Source organism: Heliangelus exortis, chromosome 4 (assembly GCF_036169615.1).
Source record: "Heliangelus exortis chromosome 4, bHelExo1.hap1, whole genome shotgun sequence".
Taxonomy (NCBI): domain Eukaryota; kingdom Metazoa; phylum Chordata; class Aves; order Apodiformes; family Trochilidae; genus Heliangelus; species Heliangelus exortis.
In genome coordinates, this window is record NC_092425.1 from 15,887,235 (window position 1) to 15,908,710 (window position 21,476).

Below are 21,476 nucleotides of genomic sequence, written 5' to 3' on the forward strand. Positions count from 1 at the left end.
TTTTCTAATTTTATGCTTCGTGAAACCTTATAGTTTGAGAACCCTTTGAGAACAGTCAAGTTCTAACAGAATACTTCTGATTTTTATCACAGCATGAAGACAATATAAAGAAATGCTGAGATTCAGAGATGTTTTTCTTCAGAGTAGCTACTTAAAAATACCAATGGAAAAAACGTTGATCTGTTTTAGGGTCAAATATTGGCTAGAAAGGAAGCATTTTGATTACATTGTAACAGTATGAAATATAGCTGAGATATAATGGAAGGCAAAAGGATATGGCCTCCTACTATATAATCTCTCTGGCCATCAGCCAGAGCAGGAAATTTTCTCTGGGAGTCTGGAGGTATCAAATAACTTGAAAAGTAATATATTTTTAGAGACACTAGCTTCATGTCACACTGCTTTCTAGAATTAGATTGTCACTTTAGAGAACAGACTTCTTGTTTGAAAAACAGTCTGCAGGCTAATTTTTTTCAGTATTTATTTAAAATATGCTTCAACTGAACGTGAAGAGAGAGGGAAAACCACAAAATTCTGTTGTTTTTAGGAAGGACCTTTATTGCTAATGAACAATATACTGCAGTATATACTAGAGATCAGTATATGGTATTCATGACTCTAGTACAAATCTGTCACCATAAAGGCAAACACTAAAATTACATGTTTGCAGTATTTCACTAAGCAGAACTGAATCTTGGCATAGCCAGTGTCAGTAATAAATCCTGAAAAGTGCAGTGATGGGCTCTGCAGTTATCTTCTGCTTCTCTTTGCCAACTGAGTTGTTTTGGGTTTTTTTCCTTTTTTTTTTTTTTAAAAAAAAAGGTCTTTGTAGAGAGACTATATTATCCATCTATTACACTTAAGGTGTGGGGACAAGGTGGAAGGGATATGCTGTAGGTGGCTGGAAGCTTTCAAATCAGCCTTGAAAGGATTTTTGTTCCTTATTGACCTCTAAAAGAACCATTATTTATTGCACAGGAAAAAGTATGTAGCTGAAATTTGAACAGTGAAATAGGGTTTGCTCAAGACAATTGCATTTTTTTGACAACCATCCTATTCATGAGAACAAAGTTATCAAAATATTGTTTACAAACTTCTATTTCAGATAGTGAACTTTGGTTTCAAATGATTTTGAAATGCCACCACCTATATATTTGCCTTATTAATTGGGATTAAGTGAACAATTCCACAATCTTAATATTCACATCACTCAAAAAGACCTCAGTAAGATCCAGCAGGATGGGTCGAATTAAGACTCAGACCCACAATCACTGTCTTCCATCAAGGCATTCTGATCCCACTTGCTGAGGTAGGATGGATGTTGCAACAGAAAGTGTCACTGGAGGGAATGTGAGATTCCTTCTTTCTTTTAGTTCCATGCAGGAATTCTACCATGGAAGAATCAGCATCAGTCATGTTAGCACTGTGTGCTTTCTGATTCATGATGCCAGATAATTAAATGACATCATATCATAAATTATTTCTTTGGGGGCATTCACGCCTCCCTTCATTGTTTCTATCCTTTGAAGACCTGCTGACTGTGGCTGCATTATCCCTAAACTTCAAAAGTCCCAACCAATTAAAACATTCTGGGAAGAATCTTGTGACAGCTAAGGGTGTGGGATTTAATTTTTTTTAAAAAAAAATTTAAGAGATAGAAGAAAATTAGGTGTTTAGGTAGCCTGAATTAAAAGAAAATGATGGCTAGTAATATATATATATACTATCTTGCCAGTTCTTGAGGGCATATTTTGAAATTTGATACAGGGCAACCTTTGTGCTAGAGATGTGCCTTTTGCCACTCCTATGAAATCTACCCAGAGCTGGCCAAGTTGCAGCCTGCAGTTCTTCCTGGGTTTATAGGTCGTTCCATGATTGAGGAATTTTGCCCTAAAGCAAAGATTATGTTTGTACTGGCTATGTTCATCTCTGAAACACAATCCAAGCACTCTAAAGCCTTTATGGGCTGGTAGACTTCTGTGTTCTCTCTTTTTCTATGCTGTCTCTTCTATGCTCTCTCGCTAAAGAGACTGAGGCAGTGTGAAGACAAGATTTGGTCAGGGTGGACTTAGGGTGCACTTACAGCGTAGTATGGATCAGCACTGATTGACCAAAGGGGGCATTACTGGGAGCTGTGAACAACCTGGGAGCTGATCAGATGAAATCTCTTGAGAAATGGGGGAGGAGAGAATGACAACATCCTGAACAAAGAGGATGAAACTGCAGTTCAGTAGGGATAGATGGGGTCCAGGAAGGATGGACATACTTTAAGAAGCAAGTCCTGAATGCACAGGAGCAGACTGTCCCTGGGTACTGAAAGGCAAGCCGGAGGGGAAGATGACTGAACAGGGAGATTTTGAAGGAAATTTGGGTTAAAAAGAAGGCTTGCAGACTGTGGAAAAAAGGGCTGGCTACTCAGGAAGAGTTTAGGAATATAGTTATCTCCTGTAGAAAGAAAATCAGAGAGACAAAGGCATGATTTGAACTTAGTCTTGCCACTTCTATTAGGGATAAAAAAAAAGTCTTTCTACAGACACTTCAACAGCAAAAGGAGGGTCAGGGAAAACCCCCATTCTTTGTTGGACATGGAGGGAAACCCAGTTACCAAAGATGAGGAAAAGGCTGAGGTATTTAACTCATCCTTTATCTCAGTTTTCAACAGTAAGACAGGTTGTCCCAAGGACAGCTGCCTTCTGGAACTTGTGGAGAGAAATAAGAAGCTGAGTAGCCCCCCTGTAATCCTGGAGGGAATACTGCTGAGCCCCTTGGATCCTCGCAAGTCTTTGGGACCAGAGGGGTGATGAGGGAGCCAATGGAAGAGCTCACCAAGCCACTCTCCATCATTCACCAACAGTCCTGGCTCACTGGGGACATCCCAGATGATTGGAAGTTGGAGAATGTCACGACAATCCACAAAAAGGGATGGAAGGAGGACCCAGGAAACTGCAGGAAACTGTCAGCCTGATCTCAGTGCCTGGCAAGGTTATGGAACAGATCATCCTGGGGGCAATCACACAGCACCTGCAGGATGGACAGGTGATCAGACACAGCCAGCATGGGTTTAGGAAGGGCAGGTCCTGTCTGACCAACCTGATCTCCTTTTATGATCAGGTGACCCACCTGGTGGATGAGGAGAAGGCTGTGGATGGAGTCTACCTGGACTTCAGCAAGGCCTTTGACACCGTCTCCCACAGTATAGTCCTGAAAAATCTGTCAGCCCACAGCTTGGACAGGGGCACTCTGCGCTGGGTTAGGAACTGCTAGAGGCCACCGAAGAGTGGTGCTGAAAGGTGCTGCATCCAATTGGTGGCTGCTCACCAGTGGTGTCCCCCAGGGATCAGCACTGGGTCCAGTTCTGTTTATTATCTTTATTGATGATTTAGATGAGGGGATTGAGTCAAAAATTCGCAAATTCACAGATGACACTAAGTTAGGTGAGAGTGCTGATCAGCAGGAGGGCTCTGCAGAGGGACCTGGACAGACTGGAGAGTTGGGCTGATTCCAACAGGATGAGGTTCAACACGGCCGGGTCCTGCACTTTAGCCACAACAACCCCATGGGGAGCTCCAGGCTGGGGACAGAGTGGTTGGAGAGCAGCCAGGCAGAGAGGGACCTGGGAGTCTGGAGTCTTCCTGACAGGAAGCTGAACATGAGCCAGCAGTGTGCCCAGGTGGCCAGGAAGGCCAATGGCATCCTGGCCTGTATCAGGAACAGTCTGGCCAAAAGGTCCAGGGAAGAGATTCTTCCCCTGTACTCAGCACTGGTGAGGCCACACCTTGAGTCCTGTGTCCAGTTCTGAGCCCCTCAGTTCAGGAAGGAGATTGAGGTTCTGGAGCAGGTCCAGAGAAGAGCAAGGAGGCTGTGAAGGGATCCAGCACAAGCCCTGTGAGGAAGGGCTGAGGGATCTGGGGCTGTTCAGTCTGGAGAAGAGGAGGCTCAGGGGAGACCTCATCACTCTCTACAACTCCCTGAAAGGAGGATGGAGCCAGGGGGGGTTGGTCTCTTTTCCCAGGCAACTCTCAGTAAGACAAGAGGGCATGGACTTAAGCTCTGCCAGGGGAGGTTTAGGTTAGGTATTAGGAGGAAATTCTTTAAAGAGAGGGTGATCAGACATTGGAATGAGCTGCCCAGGGAGGTGGTGGATTCTCGATCCCTGGAGGGTTTTAAGAAGAGACTGATGTGGCACTCAGTGCCATGGTCTGGTAACCACAGTGGTAGTGGATTAAGGGTTGGACTTGATGATCTATGATTCTTGATGATTCTATAATTCTGTGATTCTGAGTTCTTAACTTAGCAATGCTTTCTGATGTATTTAGGTTTGTATATAATGTCTTTTCCTTCAAAACATAATACTGAAAGCTCAGAACCCTAAATCATTATTCATGAGATTCATGAAGTCAGTTTGTCAGTCATATAGCTGCTCCAGCTGATGTGTAAAAAAAAAAAAAAAAAAACAATGTAAAACTATTTGAGAATAATTATGTAACCTGCAGGTTGAAATTATTAAAATATTCAACAAATTCTTTGTACCAGTTTAAAAACACGAGGATTAATTCTGCCAAATCTACTGAAAAGCAAGATTAACAAAGATAATATGCAAATAAAAAATTCCGTTAAATGAGTGGTTGCAAGGCATGAGTTTGACATTCTTCAAGCACATAAAAACTATATATGTAATCTGGGGGGAGCATTTTATCAGCACATTATATTCAAACAGTAATCATTCTTATCAACCAGAACCATGTTCATTCTTCGTAATGAGATGGCAATGGCTTCTGTCTACACAGCAACCACCAAATATTGTTCTAGTGGTCCAGAGTGGCCAGTGAGAGGCAAGACACTTTGGGGCAGCTTTGCTCATGCCAGTAGTACAGTATTACAGTTCCTTCTCCTGACAACCCCCTCCCTATTTCACTGATGTGAATGTTTTTAGAGTATGATCTCATCTGCAAATTGTAAATACTTGGCAGTTTTATGACAGGAAAGTATTACAAAAAGTGCTGAGGCTTGCTTCACGAAGAATTTAGGTAGGAAACATTTTTAATTTTCAGTTATTAATAACTTACACATACTATAAAAAATCATTAGTTATGCTAACTTATTCATAATTTTAGTAGGAATTATTGTGTGCAGTACTTATCGTTTTACTTGAAGTCCTCACTGGCTATAAGGCCTCTAAGTGAAACTGCAGTCAGCTGTCTTTTATTCATAAAAAAATAAGTGACTGGAAAAGAAAGACAACTCTCTTCACTCACTTTTTTTATAAGCTTTTACATCTGCCACCTAATAATGCCTCATTTATTTCTTCATTTTGTTGCTAAAGTGCCTGTTTTTTCACTCTGGATAGAAGAATAAAATGTGAAATGCTACAATATATAATAATGCCTGCTTTTTCTTCTATATTTTCTTAGTGTAGAATATATTTCTTAAGACATTTATACTAAGAGAATCAAGAGAGATGACTGATAAAAATATGTTGGAATGTTTATCATGTTGTTTGTGGGTTTTTTATATATTTCTATTGTTTAATTATTTTTTCTGTGTAAACAAAACTTCTACCATGAAGACTTACCTCTTCATTTAATTTTAAACCCACTATAATATATTTTGACTAAGTGTTCCAATATGTGTTTGTTCCATCCGTGAATATGATAAAGACTAACACCTTATAATTTTTACATATATATTAAGGAATCTGTTCTAACTGCTCATAAATATTAAATATTGCATTTAATTTTGCTTTTAGGAACAGGATTGTCTTGTGTGTTAAAGACAGTGTTTCTGACTTGCAGAGATAGGTGAAATAACAGTAGGTGTGTTTTGACATAATAACAAATCTCCCAAAATATCAAATGTCAAAAAATTCTTCTTTCTACATGTAAACTCAAATTGTAAGTGGAAATATTTTTAAACTAAAAAGCTTCTTAAAGTTTAAAGCATTCATTGTAGCTGTCTGACTTTAAATTCACGAAACGAAAGATCTTACTTTTCATATGTAGATTAAAACCTGTAGGGCCATCTTTTCAGAAGTTGTAGTCCATAAACCACTCTGAATCAGTAATATGGAGCTATATTTTGTCAGATCTAGTATCTTGAAGTCAGAAAAACCATTTTTTTAGATTTGCAGTGTTCATGCAGAAATTATTGTTTATACAAGTTGCTGATACAAAAACTTGTTGATACAAAACCATTTATTATGCTGTAAAACACTGCACTGCATAAAGAGTATATTCTAGTTCTGATTCCTGCTGATGGTGCAGATTTCATAACGATTTCAGTAAGTCACTTAAAATAATCTGCCAAATTCATCTGTAGACCAGAAAGGTCAGTGATAAAATGGCTTCTGCTCATGGTCCTTAAAGGTGACATGCAAAGTTAAATTTAAAAACGGGTGACTTTAAAAAGTCTAAAACTTCAGTGCCCATGTTATCCTATGAACAAAGAATATTAAACAGAATTTTCAGTAGAAGTTAAATGTTTGTAAACATGGCAATATATACCTTGATTTTACTTTAATCTCTTACCTCAAATATATATATAATTTGCCTTGCGATTTTTGCTTCTGTTGTTTCTATTCATAAATTTAAAGTGAATTTATATTTACCTATACAGAATCCCTTTGTTTCATGACTTGCCAATATTATTTTATGTGCTATGTATGAGGATTTATATAGATTGAAGCATGTTTTATACATCTAGAGAACAAAAAGTGGCATAAAATTTAAGGTGTGTTTGTGTGCTTGCTGTTTATGAAAATTCAGTCATTAGACATAAATTCTCTTTCATAAGTTTCCCCACAATGATCTTAGCTATGTGGAGACAAACAAGACTTTAAAGAGAAAGAAAATTAATCTGTTGAAAATGAGTCAGTAAGCTTTGTTGCAGGTAGAATGAAAGCACTGGTCACAAAACACTTTATTCTTTCATATTCTTTTCTTGAGCACCCCTGTGAGAGTCAACATTCTGCAGGTTACTTGTACCAGAATTGCATAAATAAGATCCCTGTAAGACAGATGTTTGAAATAGCTCATATTAAACGACAAAACAGATTTATTCTGTGTGGTAGTAAGATATCAGGTGCTTCCTTTCATATGAAATGTGTTCCATCTTGGAGGGGTAATTCTCCACCATTTCACTATGGCTACACAAAAATTATATCATTGTATATTGTATTTATACACGTTTGATCTTGATCTTTCCTAGAAAATTTACAGCAATTCAGGCCCTGAACTTCATGGCTTCCTTTGGATCAAAACTCAGTTGTATTATTTCAATTACTATCGGTAGTACTATTATTGGTTTTTTGAGCATAATTTCCACATCTTGATGACAGATTAGTATGCCAGCAGTGTGATAAAGTGAGATTAAAAGGCAGACAAACTTCTGTTTTATAAACCTGGAAGTTACAGTAGAAGAAAGGAATTTCATCATGGAATGTTCCTAGATTTAGGATCTTAATAACAAAATAAAAGTTTATCTCTATTTCAACATATTATAAACTTAGTGCCATGGAAATGAAAGAAAGCAAGTGTCATTATGTGCTTAAACATTTTTACAAGTCTTTTTTTTTTTTTTTTTTTTTTTTAAGTGAAAACATTCTCATTTTTGGTTTTGCTTTGTTTTGTTTCGAAGAGCTATAAGCACATAAATAAGGATAAATCATTAAAATGGAGACTTGATTCAGTTTATAAATTGGTAGCTCCCTAGCATAAACTAACATCTCCTCTAGACTCAGTAGAAACTGCTAACAATTTCAGTTTTGGAAAAGATATACAAAAGGAAAATTCCATAGTGGATTGTTTGATGATCATTTTTTATTGGGTTTTTTTTTGCTTTCTGATTAAAACTACTTTTATTATGTGCCATAACATCTTAGATTAAATACTTATAATCTGAAAAACTAATTCATCCAAAATAATTGGGGTGAATACTTGAAGCATACTTGAAGCGAACCTGTCTTTTGGGGCTGTGGGCATTTTAATAATTTGAGCATATATCACACTGCCATATTTGAAAATTGAGAGGAAACAGTGTTATAGCTTAGAAAAGAACTGGCAGATAACTGTGATTATTGCTGGATATCACTTCTACATAATGGGACTATCAGGTGCTAGGGAGTCAAATGATCTTATTCCTAAGAGGGCCTACATTCACTGAAATAGCTGAAGTATAGTCTCTACTTTGTTAGCCAGAAGCAGCTATATACCACTGTTTAATATTGTGATCTAGGTATTTCTTGCCTCAGATTTTGAAAAATGAAAACAAAAGCCTTCCTGTGGAGAGAAATACGAATAAACTTCTAAAATAATTGGAAATCAAGCTTAATATTTGACATTATGTGGAATAGGTATGTGTGTTGTGAAATCTTCACTTTAAATTAATTTCCAATTGGTATTAGGACTTAGTTTTTGATATTTTTTTTTCCTGTTGAAGAGTAAGCAACAGAGATTTTAGTATTCCCTTTATAGGATGAAGTCCATGACATAAAAGAAGTCTAAGGCCTCAACTGAAGGAACATACTGATATTTCTGTGTTTGTGTGTTACCTTTACTGAATATGTGAGAATCATATATTTCCCAGTTAGCTTTAGAAGGAACTAGAAGTCCCACAGCATAGCTGGAACTGAGGTACTGTTTACAGTTCTGCCTTCAGAGAGCCATGAAGGAGGGATGGCCATGTGAGGTTCTGTGGGACTACAGGGGATAAGGAATAGTGTTGATGTAGTGAGCAGGTACTGGCCAGGAGTTACTTGTCTTGGTACTATGTATTAGTAGTGAACTGGATGTTCTTTTACATGTATATATGTGCATTTTTCTCCTGTGAGTACTTTATAGTATGTTTTAAACATTAGCAGTTAAACACTGAACTAATTCACAGGTCAAAGTTTATCAAGTAGGTAGGCATTTGTGAATAACATTTGTTGTCATTCAAATTGTCAATTAGTTTGGTGACAGAAGAAAGCAAGCTTTTTTTTTTTTTTTTTTTTAACACCTGCTGTTAAAGAGTTGAATTTAAATGCACGGTGATCATTCCATCTTCATGCACAATTTATTTTGTTAGGATAAACAAAAACTCCTATCCAAAGACAGTAGTGGAAATTAATTAAATTGACTGTATTGTAACAACTACTTAATGACTGTGGAGTTGCTTACTGTGAATATCACCAGTCAAGCTGAACTATCAAGGTTACAATGTTTTGACCACTTCATAGCATCTTAGCTGGAAATGTTATGTATGCTCATCATTCAAACGAAATGAGCCTGTGTGAATGGTCCCTTTGTAGGAGCTGAAGATGCAGTTCCCACTTCCCTTGTGGAGGTGCACATATAATACAACACTTGCAAAACTGAGACTGTGAAATCTGAGGTGCTTTACATGAGCTCAAAGTAATTCAAAGACATTATAGTCTTTTGTCCTGTACTTCAGTTGTACAGGTAGCTTCTCTGATTATTTTTATTCAGGAAATATTGTATGCTGAAATGCAAACAATATAAATATACTCTCTAGTATGTGCCAGTAATATTTATAAAACTATTATATTATAAAAATATCTTATAAAAATATTCACATTTGTGTATATCAATCTCTTGCTCTTTAAATTAGAAGACTGTTTCATGTTCCCAGTAACTTGTATGTGTAACTTCTTTCAGTTGAATCTCCTTGTCATTCAGCAGATTGCTGCTCTTCTGAAGAGTGGTAAAATAAGAGGAAACACACAGTGGTTGTCTGTGAACCATCTATATGTGGCCAGGCTCATCCTGTAAGGGTGAATGCAGTTCAGTAAGATTCATGCTTGACAGATTGTAGTTCTCTTTAAAATGGCCAGTTCCCTTCAACAGACACTTCTGTTGAAAGGTAGTAACTATGAAGTCCTCCTACAGATAACTTATAAAGCATGACAGGTAATATTTGTTAAATGCTGTCCTTGGAATGGAGGAGCTGTTGATGGAACCATGGTGGCACAGGCAGCCGTAACTAATGGGTACTCACAGCAGCTTTGCAAAGTAGATAAACTGTGTATAGATAATGGAGCACTATTTCCTAACAAGCTTTAATTTGTTTTTAAGGCTAGATCATCATAGTGTATTTCTTTGTCCATCATGTCAAGGGACCTGTGTTTGGAATAGTATATATATTATCATAAAGTAAGTGTAAATTTATTTGTATTTCTCACATGCATGGATCTCTACAACAATTAGTAAACCATAAATACTAGTACTTATTCTAGGAGTAGGAAGGAGTGAAGGAAAGGAAAAGGAATGATAAATTTTCCATCAATTTACGACATGCTTAAAATAAATCATCTTCCATTTAAGAGTCGGAATTTTCAGTGGTATCTAAAGAGGAGGCTGTGAACGAACTCTGGCAAATGCAGATGCTCCGTCTGTGTCCCAGGGACTCTGACTGGCATGTGGCAATGGTATGACACTTCTGGCACTGTGTGAGCTTGGTAATCTTGCTGAGTCCCTCACATACCAATCTGTGTAGCAAAAACCTGTGAAGACATCAAGGACTTGGCAGCATTGTATGTATCTGAGCAATACAGCAAGCCTTGATTTGCTAACAGGTATTGCTGCATGAGTTCATTCACTGAGTGCAGAAACAAAAGCCAGCTCTTCAGCGAGTGAGATGGGAAAGAGAACTTCTTGCCAGATGTATTACTCATTAGTCCTCTTAACCCAGCTTAACCCTTTTGTGCACAGTAAAGCTGTGAGGGAGAAAGGAGTGTTAAAATGCTTTGTGCATTTGTTCATCAGCTGCTGTAGAGCAGCTGCCCACATTGCAAGAGTGAAACTTTAAGAATGTGTTTCCAAATCTGCTTGGGCGGGTTGCCCTCCATTTTGTGAGGCCATTGTTGAAGATAGGAAAGGGTCACAGACGCTGCACTGAAGAGCAACAGGATATCTGCTTAAGACGTTTGTGATACTGTATTCACAGAGTATCCATTTTTGACCACAAATCCTATTTGCCATGCAGTTAGTTCACAGTTTGCACTGCAGAATGGTATGCAGTGTGGCCAGGTTCTACTGTAAAATACACGTGCAGTCTCTCTGCTTTTATATTTGTATATTGTCTATAAGTGCTTATATCATACTGAGATATTGTTGCATATGAAGAGGGTGCAACTTTCCTGTTAAATAATGTTGGACTGAAGGAAGAAAACATGTTGACGTCACTTCATCTCCAAATGCAAGCTAAAGGAGTATTAAATATGTAGGATAGAAAGCTGAGCAGACTGTGCCCTCCAGAATGGTACATTCATTCTTCCTCCATAGTTCTCAGTCTTCCTGTCCTGTCTGCGAGTGGTTCTGTAATTTGGTCCCTGTCTATCTACCAGGGCTGAGGAGCAACCTTTAGGTAGACAGCATTACCTACACCTTATGTAAGCCCACCCAAGTGAAGAAGCACCTTGCTGGGGAGCAGGTATGAGCAGGCAAGAAGGGCTCTAGGCTCTTTTCTAAAGGGCCATATCAGCTCTTGGGATGAGGTTGCAGGGGGAGGGGTGGACTAAGGTACATGCTTCAGGCACACCACACTAGAGGTAAGGTATCTTAGCTTCTGCTATCTAATGATCTCCTGCTTTGCCCTTGCTACATTTACTGCTGATTTATAAGAAGTGGCCTTCTGTGGAGAAGGCTGTCCTCATTTAAAATTTCACTGCAAAAAACTCCTGTGGTGTATGCATATTAGTTTTCCTGACACATGTACATTGCAACTTCACCTAATCTTGTCCACATATCCTGAAACTTCCTTCTGTGTAAAACTGCAAATTCAATTTTGTCATATACTTTGCATGAAATGAAGTTACAAAAGCCCATCCCTTAGAAATGTAAAATCTGTAATGAAGATGTGGCAATGGTCCTGTTTCACTGATTTTGGTTTTTGCTCTTCTTTCGTGCCGCCACCAAATGTAAACACAAACCTCAGGTGAAAAGCTTCAGTTAAAAGGGCATGGGATTTCAAAGGACTGGTAGAAAAAACCATGCCCATGTCTGCCAGCTCAGCATGAGAAAAGCACCAAAAGTGTGTCATCAGCAGAGGATTAGAAAGCCTTTTCCTATAGAAGCCATGATCTTAGAGAATCACAGCTGCACATGAAATCTTGCCTTCTGGATGTAGCTCCACAGCATTTGGAAGTGACCTCCTTGGTGTGGCCCAATACTGCTTGCTCTTCAGCTGAGTATTTCTGCCTCTTTTTGGCATGATAGTTGAACTGGAGGCAGGTTTCAAAGATAACTTAATCTGAGTAGAGATTTCAAAGATCACTACCTAAGAGTTCTGTTAAAATAAGGAACCAAATAATATAACTACTGAGTTTAAAGCCTCTTTGTTGATGCAAATCATTATCCCAAATTATTAATTGTTTGCCAGCTGCTTGAGTCAGCTTGTACATACCAGAGCAGAAGTATCAGTGTCAGCACAGTGTATAATGTTTGGCAGCTAGGGGGCATAGAAGAGATTCCTAGGTGCAGATTTGAGGGCTGACACTCTTAAGGGTGAGGGCTGATGATATTAAGGGGAAGAGAAAGTGATTTGTGTAACACACTTTCTAATATATGAACATATTCTAACATATTAAGGTGGAGAAAATATAAATTGTGCATGTCTGTAAGAAGTCAGCCCTGAAGAACAGCCTGTGTTTTATTGCTTGTAAAATTAAAAATCTCTATGTATTGGGTTGATTTAGTAGGGGTAAGAAATTACTCCTTCCATTGGCCCAAACTAACTGGGAATGGTTAGGGAGCTTTTATAAAACAGTACACTGCCAGCACAAGCAAAGTAAGCCTGAGGGAAAAAATTCAGAATTTGGGATAATTTAGCTTTGCAGAGGGGAACAGACTTCATAGGTGGGGGGATCTGAAAATAAAAAACCTCTCCAACCATTAGTACCTCAGAGGTACTGATAATACTTTATAAACATAAATGTGGTAGAGAGATGTTGCTTAGGAAAGGCATATGCACTTGAAGAAGGGGCAGTTCAGATGCATGTGTCTTAAGATGCAAATCAGTGGTTCTTTAAAATACTGGATTAGAAACAAGGTTTAACTTTTAAATGGCAAATATTATCTGCTATGAAAAAATCCTAAAACTGTGTAAGACTTTATACTGAAGAAGCTCTTTGGTTCTTTAATAGTTTCAGTCAAGGATGGAAAGATCAGTAACTCAAGGAAAAAAGTTGTGGCAAATACCCTGTACATCGGAATATACATTAAAAAACTAACAAAACCCAAAAAAAACTACCACCCAGCAAAACAGCAAACTGCATAGTGCTTCTTAAGCTGATTTTGTGTGCTTTAGCAAACAGCCTGATTTTCCAAAACATCTGAATATCTTATTATTTTAAAAATGTTCTTTCGATAAGAAGAACCTGCTGGGTATTTTGTAACATAAGTCATCTCAGATTCTACATAAAATCTTTAACTTTAAAATTACATTAAAGACCAGGAAAAAAAAACAAAACAAAACAAAAAAACTTGGGTAGAGCTTCCGTTGGTATCGTCTATAAACACAATCAAATCCATGTATCAGCATTTGCATATACCTCTGTAATTGTGTATTAAGCATCACTTTTTCTGGTTTGTTTGTCGTTTTTGTAAATTTTGCTTTATTTTTTGATATACCTATGAGCTCATTTCCTGAACTGATTTTCCTCCTAACTCAGGAATAGAAATATGTGGTTTACCTCAAGTTACTTTTGAAGATTTACTGCTGCACAATTAATCTGCCTGCATAGCATTTTTAAGATTTCTCCAAATCATGAAAGGGGATTTGTCCCAGAAGTAGGTGAAGCAGGCAGCCTGGTAAAACTCAGCCTTCACTCCACAGCTCTCCAAACAGCAAAGCAAGCTTTATTCTATAGAAAAAGAATTGATTGATGTTCAAGGGAGGCCCATTCCAGGTGATGTGTGAACTGGGACCCTCTTATGGTCCAGTCAGCAGTCTCTGCTAGGTGATCTATTGGAAAGCTTCCCCCCAGCTGACCTAATCCTTAGTGTCTGTGCCAAAATTTCTTTTCTGTATATCATTCTTAGAGACAGTGCATAGTTTATTAAAAAAAAAATAAAATCTCTCTTGACTCCAAAGTGAAAGAATTTGTAAAGAATATGCAAAAGATTTCATTCAAAAAATCCATAGATACACTTTTGACAGATTATTTAAATGTACTTTTATTTTTATTTTCATTTTCTGCTGGTAAGAATATTTCCTTTATGACAAATGATAATTCCTAAGTTATTTCTAGCCCTCACTCTCTATATCCTAAAGTAATTTCTCTTTTTCTGTTTCATTGATACGGAAAACATTTTAGCCTTCTAGAAAAATGTAATTTTTTAATACATAGTATCTCTCAAAATTTGATTTAATTAAAGTTCAAGAGGAAAAAATTGCTTCACCTTTCTAACTCACTTAAAAAAGAAAACACTGATAGTGATAGAAAGATAAATCTCTTTTTAAACAAATTCTCAATATTGTAGCTTTAAGAAGTACGCATTAATTTCACAATATAATACATTTTTTCTTCAATTTAGCTGCTTTCTGTATAAGAACTTACAAATACTGGCTAGCCATCAACTCTGCCAAATGCTTCTACTGCTTAGTAAACACATCTTGAAAAAATGCAGCATTTTTCACTTGGCTTAAACTAATCACTGTTTCATTAAAAGGAGGCTGTTCTCATTTTAAAGCTTTGCTGTTGCTGTTTCTCTACATTCTGTTTGCTGAGAGTAGAAGGATTTATTGTATGATGAGAAGCACATAGTTTTGCATTGTTTTATTGTAAAAAGTGTCACTTTTTAATAACTGTTGTATGACTTTCAGGGAATTTCAGTTGCCTTGCTGTCTGTTAAAAACTTCATTAGAGTTAAAGAGCTGAACTTTTAGGATGTAGAAAAAATAGGATCTTCCCATCCCAGTTTATCTACACTTAATTCTAATCTTTGCAAAATACTTGTTATTTTAATCTTAAAATACACTTTTATTTAAATGAAAATGCAGCAGTACCTGGGTTGCTTCATAGTCAATTACTATACTTTTTAAAAGACTGTAGTTTTACAAATAAACCAACAAATAATACGCCCCTTCTCAATATGAGAGATGTGGAGGGGTTTGAGCCCCATGACCCTCCTGTTGTATAGCTACATTTTATTATTAAGCTCGTGATAGTTATTAGATCACAACATAAGGACTACAGCATTGTTTCTATCGAAAATATACATAAACTGAGCTAAGAGGTAATATAAATTGTTCTCCTTCACAGTCTGTGTTTTTCACAGACTCTTAGAGTCATAAATGAATAAGAAAAACAAAAGGTGTATACTGTACGGGATTTAGTAATTATTTTTTTACATTATGGAAACTGCCTTTTCTAAACTAAAAGAAAATTCTTTATTAGGTGCTTCTATCATTACTCTTTGACGTCTTTTTTCTCAGCTAAAATTGATTTGGTGGTCAGGTGATAGCTGCATCACCTGCATCATCAGTTTTCACAGAGATGGATATACTGGTAATGCTGCAAGCTCTGTTTTAAGAAAGAAAAGCAGTTTTTCTGCTTTTTCAGGACACTAGATTTGAATTGGCAGTGGAGCTTGGTCAGTTGTCCCAACTTTTTGTTTTCTTTGCTTGGAAAGAAAGCCTGCTAAATACCTGTGGCTCCAGTTTCTTTAGTAATGTGGTGACAGAAGTTTTAAGTTGTGCTTGCTTCTGGCATTCCTCATAAATTGTATCTATTAAATGTTACAATATAATGACATGAAATAAAATTAAGAAGAGAAAAGAAAAGGGGAGAGTAGGGGCAGAACTAGGGAACATTCATAGTGAACATTGAATTACAGGAGCTGTAATAATTTGTAGGTGTAGTTTGTAATTTTTCACAACTAAAATTCAGTTTTCTCCAGCCCTATATGGATTTATAATTTTTTATGAAAGAAGGAGTGTCACTTTCTTTGGTAGCTTTCAAAGCAATCACTTGTGAAAATCTTCAGTTCTGAGAACATGTACACTGTCCAGAAACAAGTACTTGGGCCTGTACTTCCTGACAGAGTGTAATGGGGAATCATTGCCTGTTTTCATACTGCATGTTTCTATGTTCTCTCAACTAGAGGCTGCAGGTGAACTAAAATTGCAGTTAAATAGATGGGTCAGAGAAGGCACGAGAGTCTCAGACTCACTGTCAGGTAAGAATAATTCCCATGAGCTATGGCCTCAAGCAGAATAGCCCCACTCTATGAATCAGAAGGGCAATGCATGAATTAAACGAGCCAACTAGTTGAGTTTTAGAAATGTTTGTTTCCCCTCATCTCCACCCTACCATTATCATGATTCATGCATCCTTTTAAGGTGCTTTCACATTTAATCACTCACCAATCTAAAGGAAGCCTATTTAAGGGATGATTATTACATCATCCTGAGATTACAATGGATTTGATAAACAAATAAAAAAAAAATTTCACAAAATCTTTGAACAAATATTCAGCCATTTGACTTGTCTGGGCTTGGAATTCCTGCATGTATCTCCCCTAAAAGTAAACAAATTTTCACTGAAATCAGACGTAGCAATTTATTAAAATGTTTCTTGGGCTTTGTGGTGTTTGGGGAATTCCTGTTGGCATCTGAGAAATGCAAACTCTGCGAGATTCCTACATTCTTCCAGTGCTCTGTAGTATCAATCATGTGGTTTCACTGACTTTCACACTTAATTGCAGATGAGGATGATTTTTATTTGTGTAATTGTAACAAATATGTATTTCTCTCAGTTTATATTATGATGCAGCTATAAACATTTGGAAAACTAAACCTGTCTAAGCACATACTGTCAGTACCATACAGATAATAATCTTTGAGGGCATTCTGCTTGAGGCTGTAACTTTTAGGTACCATTTGTTTTAATACATATTTGGTTTGAAAAGCTTATGATTTCTTTGAAACTTCGGTTTAGGTATGATCTTAATTCTGGCCTTGGATTGTATGGAAGAGACCTCATTAATTAACTTATTCTGAGGTATTTGAATACATCCCTTTATATACACAGCCTACATGGTTGTTCTTAATACCTTGCTCTGCTGCAACTCTGCTGGTTATGTATAAGTTAGTAAATAATGTTTGTAAATAAAAACACCATAGATCTCCAAAACGGAGTTATGTATATTCTTTTTTCTTTCAAATAAGTAAGTTTTCATTCAGGGAAAGTGTTATGATAGTTTTGATTTTATCTTACTTAGATCACATTTTCTGTAACAGTTTATTAAATTTTGGGGGGGGGGAGAAGGAGGAGTTCTATTTTTTCTATACCTATATATATGTATACACATACACTGAGTTATGGTATTCCAGTAAAAGACAGAGCAGTCTTGAACTACACAATGAGTCTCACTTTTCAAAAATGTCTAAATTCTCTTTAGGCCCTTTTGAGAAAGAAATTTTGAAATTAAATAATTTCAGGACACGTAAATGCTTCATATAGAGAAAAAGCTACTCCCTAGACCTTTGCCACAGAACCACTTCCACTTCTTAAAAGAACACCAGTCCTTAGCAGATTTGTAGAGGAAGAAGGAGATAAGGAAAAGGATTTACTTTGGGTTAGAGGTTGACCATGGAGAAGTTGTGTGGATAGAAAAAGCAAAACCTTAACATCTTTTCCTCATCAAAGACAAACTCAGTATGGGTCATCATTTGAACAATTAAGATACCTAGATACTAAAAGGAAGATGTTAGAATTAGGAAAATACAGACATAATATTCTAGCTTTTTTGTGGTTTTCCATAGGTTTTTTTCTCTTACTTGTCCTTTCAACCAGACACTGTGTGACCTTTACTACTGAATGTTAAATTTACGTAAGCTATATTGGGAACATAATCATGTGTACAGAGTCCAAGACACTGGAATGGCCCTATTTACCAGTGCTCAAAGGAGGGTACTAAAATGTATTTTTCCTCTTAATACACATCTAATATGGTATTATAATGTAATTCTGGGGAGGGAAAGAACCCACAAACAAACAAACCAAACCAAACCAAACCAAACCAAAACCAAAAAAAAAAAAAAAAAAAAAAAAAAAAAAAAAAAAAAAAAAAAAAAGGAGAGAGAAAAAGGAAATATAATGGTTTCTTCATGCAAACAGTCCAGGAGAGTTTGCCTTACCCTCTCCAAATGGAGTATACTATACTCCTTATAGTATAGCAGTATGAGAAAATCTTGCTTTTTAGAAGCTACTACCTGTAGTCAATTCTTAGAGTACTTAGAACAGTAAGGAAAAAGTAAGGAATTCACAGCCTCTAGTGAATATGCAGGAAGGCAAACTTAAATCATCATAACTTCCTTTCATTCCAGATGGTTTCTATAGGCTTCTAAAATTTACCTTCAACACAGAATGTATTTCAGAATTTATCATAACAATTCTTTTTGCTACTAGGTTTGGAAATGTGCTGTAATTTTTAAAATGTAACAGGAATGTAGGGAAGTGAATTATCGGTTCTGTAAAACCTAAGCTTCTATCCAAAACTCCATAATTCTTCACATAGGGTGGTAAAAAAAAAAAAGGTAGGTACAGAAGAAGTATTGACCTTGGATATGGAAATCACTAGGCTTGATCTGCCCTGTCTCCCATACTGAGGAACAAAGTCTTGTGCAAACAGGTGTCTGGTTTATGCTATCATTACTCTAACTGGAACACTGGAGTCTAAGTTTCTCCCTTCTTTACCACTTTTACTTCTGTTGTGAGAACTGGTATTTCAGAGCCATTCAGTGGAAACTGACCATTTCTACAATACCCAGTACCACCACAGACACTTCAAAATCTCGGTCTAAGCTACTCTGCATGAGATGAAATGTAATCCAAAATTGCTTTGACCTTTCTTTGTATCATCATGTATTAATTAAACCTTTTGAAACTAATAGTAGTCTCTGTCTAGAATAGTCCTTTGCATAAAAGAATTATAAATTGTACTGTGTTATGTTTTAATATTTTGAGGGCAATTGCTTAAGATTGAAGTCCTGCTGGATACCATAAAGATTTTTCAGAACTGTTAACTAATCAGAGACTGCTTTTGGTCATAGAGGTAGTTACAGTGGTCGCCTAATTTATATGACAGAGTCCATATTAAATACAAGTAATAAAGGAAAAGTATTGAGGTTATAACTAATTTATTGTTTTTCCTCTAAATTTCTTGTTCACTTATTAATGATCATTTTCAAGATTTTAAAAAAGCCTGCAGTTACTGAAACCAATAACCACAGTAAAGTGGAACCAATTTAAAGCTTTTTACAAAAAAAAAGTTTACAATATTTACTTTATAGCTTTCCGATTGTCCAGGAAGGAAGCCTTATTTTTTTGTTTTGGGGGGTTTTCTTATTTTGTATTGTGAATGGTGTTCTTTGTATGTTTGATTGTTGTGTTTTTTTGACAGAGAGTACTGTTCTGAATGTGGAATTCATTTCCAAAAACTTCTGGAAATTAAACTATAGACATTTTAATATCCCCATTTCTACATTGTATTGCAACCTTGCAATATTTGCTCTTTTAAAAATCAACATTAAGCAGTATCTAGAAATACCTAGGACTGGAATTTAGGAACTTCAGGAAAGGCAAATGTGATGCTATTTTTACTGACATGTAGTAAACTTCAATAGCAGTTTCTGTTTTTTCTCTCCGTTTTGCACACAAATGCACACTATGAAATGCACTCTGGCTTCAGCATTGTCAAGTAGATTGCTACTAAATCATGCATTTTGTGACATGTTCTTTTAAGTGTAGAGCTGCTCATTTACAGTTTGATTGCACAATCAAAGGAGCTGCAAGTCACATTGGAAGTTTTTCTCTGCCTGCTCTTGAGATCAGGATCTTAGGGTAGAGACCCTCTCAGTGTATGTGATAAGAGGAGAGAATGAGGGGAGAGGGATCACCACATTACTTCCTTCATGTTATTTTTGGATATGACTAGCATTCCTCCCTTTACACACACCCTCTTTTTTCCCCAGCCCCCATCTCTTACATGCATTACAAGCTCATACAAACACTCTCACATACTCTGAAGCAAAAGCAAGAGCAACAGTTGGACTGAAGCCAGAGGACTTAAACTCCACTTCCTCACTGCCAGCAGGCTTTGTTCTTTGGAATTGCTCGGAACTGGGGAGAACGTCTTCACTGCCGATCGTGAGCGGTTGGAGTTTGGCAACTCAGCTGCCTATTAATTTTTTTAGAGCAGCAAAACTAAGAGGCAAGAATAGTCAAGAAATAAAGAATCCAGTGACCATCAGCTTCTTTGGGGGGTGGGGGTTCATCTGTTCTGCAATGGTAAGTGCCAATATTAAATGTGTGTAAAAATGCGAGAAATAATAAGGTGCTTTAGCTGTTTTACTACAACAGAGGAGGGGGGGGAAAGTACGTGAGTGAATCACACAGTGTGTGCTCAGTTTATAATGGTCTTGGGAACAGTGCCTAGCAGTAAAATGTTCCTCATTTCTCCCTTTCCGAAAAGCACTGTAAGAATGTATATATGTTAGCAAAATTCCTAAGTACCTGCAAAGTTCCTGAAAGGTTTCCAAATGGCTTCATTATAAGGTTTTCTAACAATATGTTTTGTTTTGAACTGTGTGTATCATACTGTAACTTTAACTAGCAGGCTAACTCATTTGTTTTAAGTGAGAGAGCTGAACCTGGGAAGTAAAGATCTTCCATCACAGAGGAAACAAATAGAACTGAAGCTCAGGAGCATAGGGAATGAAAAGGGATGAGATGCTTCCTAAAACTCTTCAGTATATAGGAACCAAAAATAAACTTGTTTTAAATAATGGCATTCATTCAGAGCATGCCTCCCCCTCCTCCCCAGCATTAGAAGCCAAGTGAATCCGTTTTGTTGGGTCTTTTTAAAAAATAGCTTTGAGGGTCTCCTGTTTTAGGATAGTCAAGTGAACATTAATGTACAGTGAAAAGGAGTGTATGCTTGGATAAATGACTCTCATTGAGTACAGGAATTGTGAAAAGAAACTTGGGTTTCTTCCAGTAAGCAAAATTATTCTGTTTTCTTGCTTTATAAGAGAAAGTGTTAACACTGCTACCTTTGAAGTTTAGAATTGAATGAATCGCTTTGTTACAAGGACCTGAAGACCTGTCGTATCTTTAGGAAAAGTTTTATAATGATCAGCACAGAGGCAGGTTAATCCAGACGCCTTGTTTTCCAAAATGCCATCTAGCTGTCAAAGGAAATTCACTTTGGGGACCCATTTGTTTTCAGCTACTGATAAGCCCTGCTATCCGCATGTTATTGTGTCTTGCTGTGTGGGTTATCTTAATAAAGATACCCTTGAGATTCAAAAGTTCAATTGTGTAATAAATTTGACAAAGGGGAAAAGACCAGGTGATTGAATTTACCTATGTACTTTAAAAAAACAAAACAAAAAAAAGATAAAAAAAAACCAAAAACAAAACTACCAGAGCAATAAACCTGGAAAGAGGAAAGATTTCCTTGTTCTTCCCTTTAACT

At 36.8% G+C, this 21,476-nt stretch overlaps 1 protein-coding gene across 6 annotated transcripts in view; it reads left to right on the forward strand.

Annotated features, from left to right (window-relative positions):
* Window positions 1–21,476, forward strand: part of PALLD (palladin, cytoskeletal associated protein) — a 173,873-nt gene that overhangs the window by 23,927 nt on the left and 128,470 nt on the right. The window contains exon 1 of one of the 6 annotated variants that reach the window (XM_071743132.1): window positions 19,889–20,287. The exons of the other annotated variants lie outside the window; for them this stretch is intronic. The gene's annotated coding sequence lies outside the window, so the exon portion shown is untranslated. Of the gene's footprint in view, window positions 1–19,888; window positions 20,288–21,476 lie in introns of those variants that run through there. 6 annotated transcript variants of the gene reach the window in all.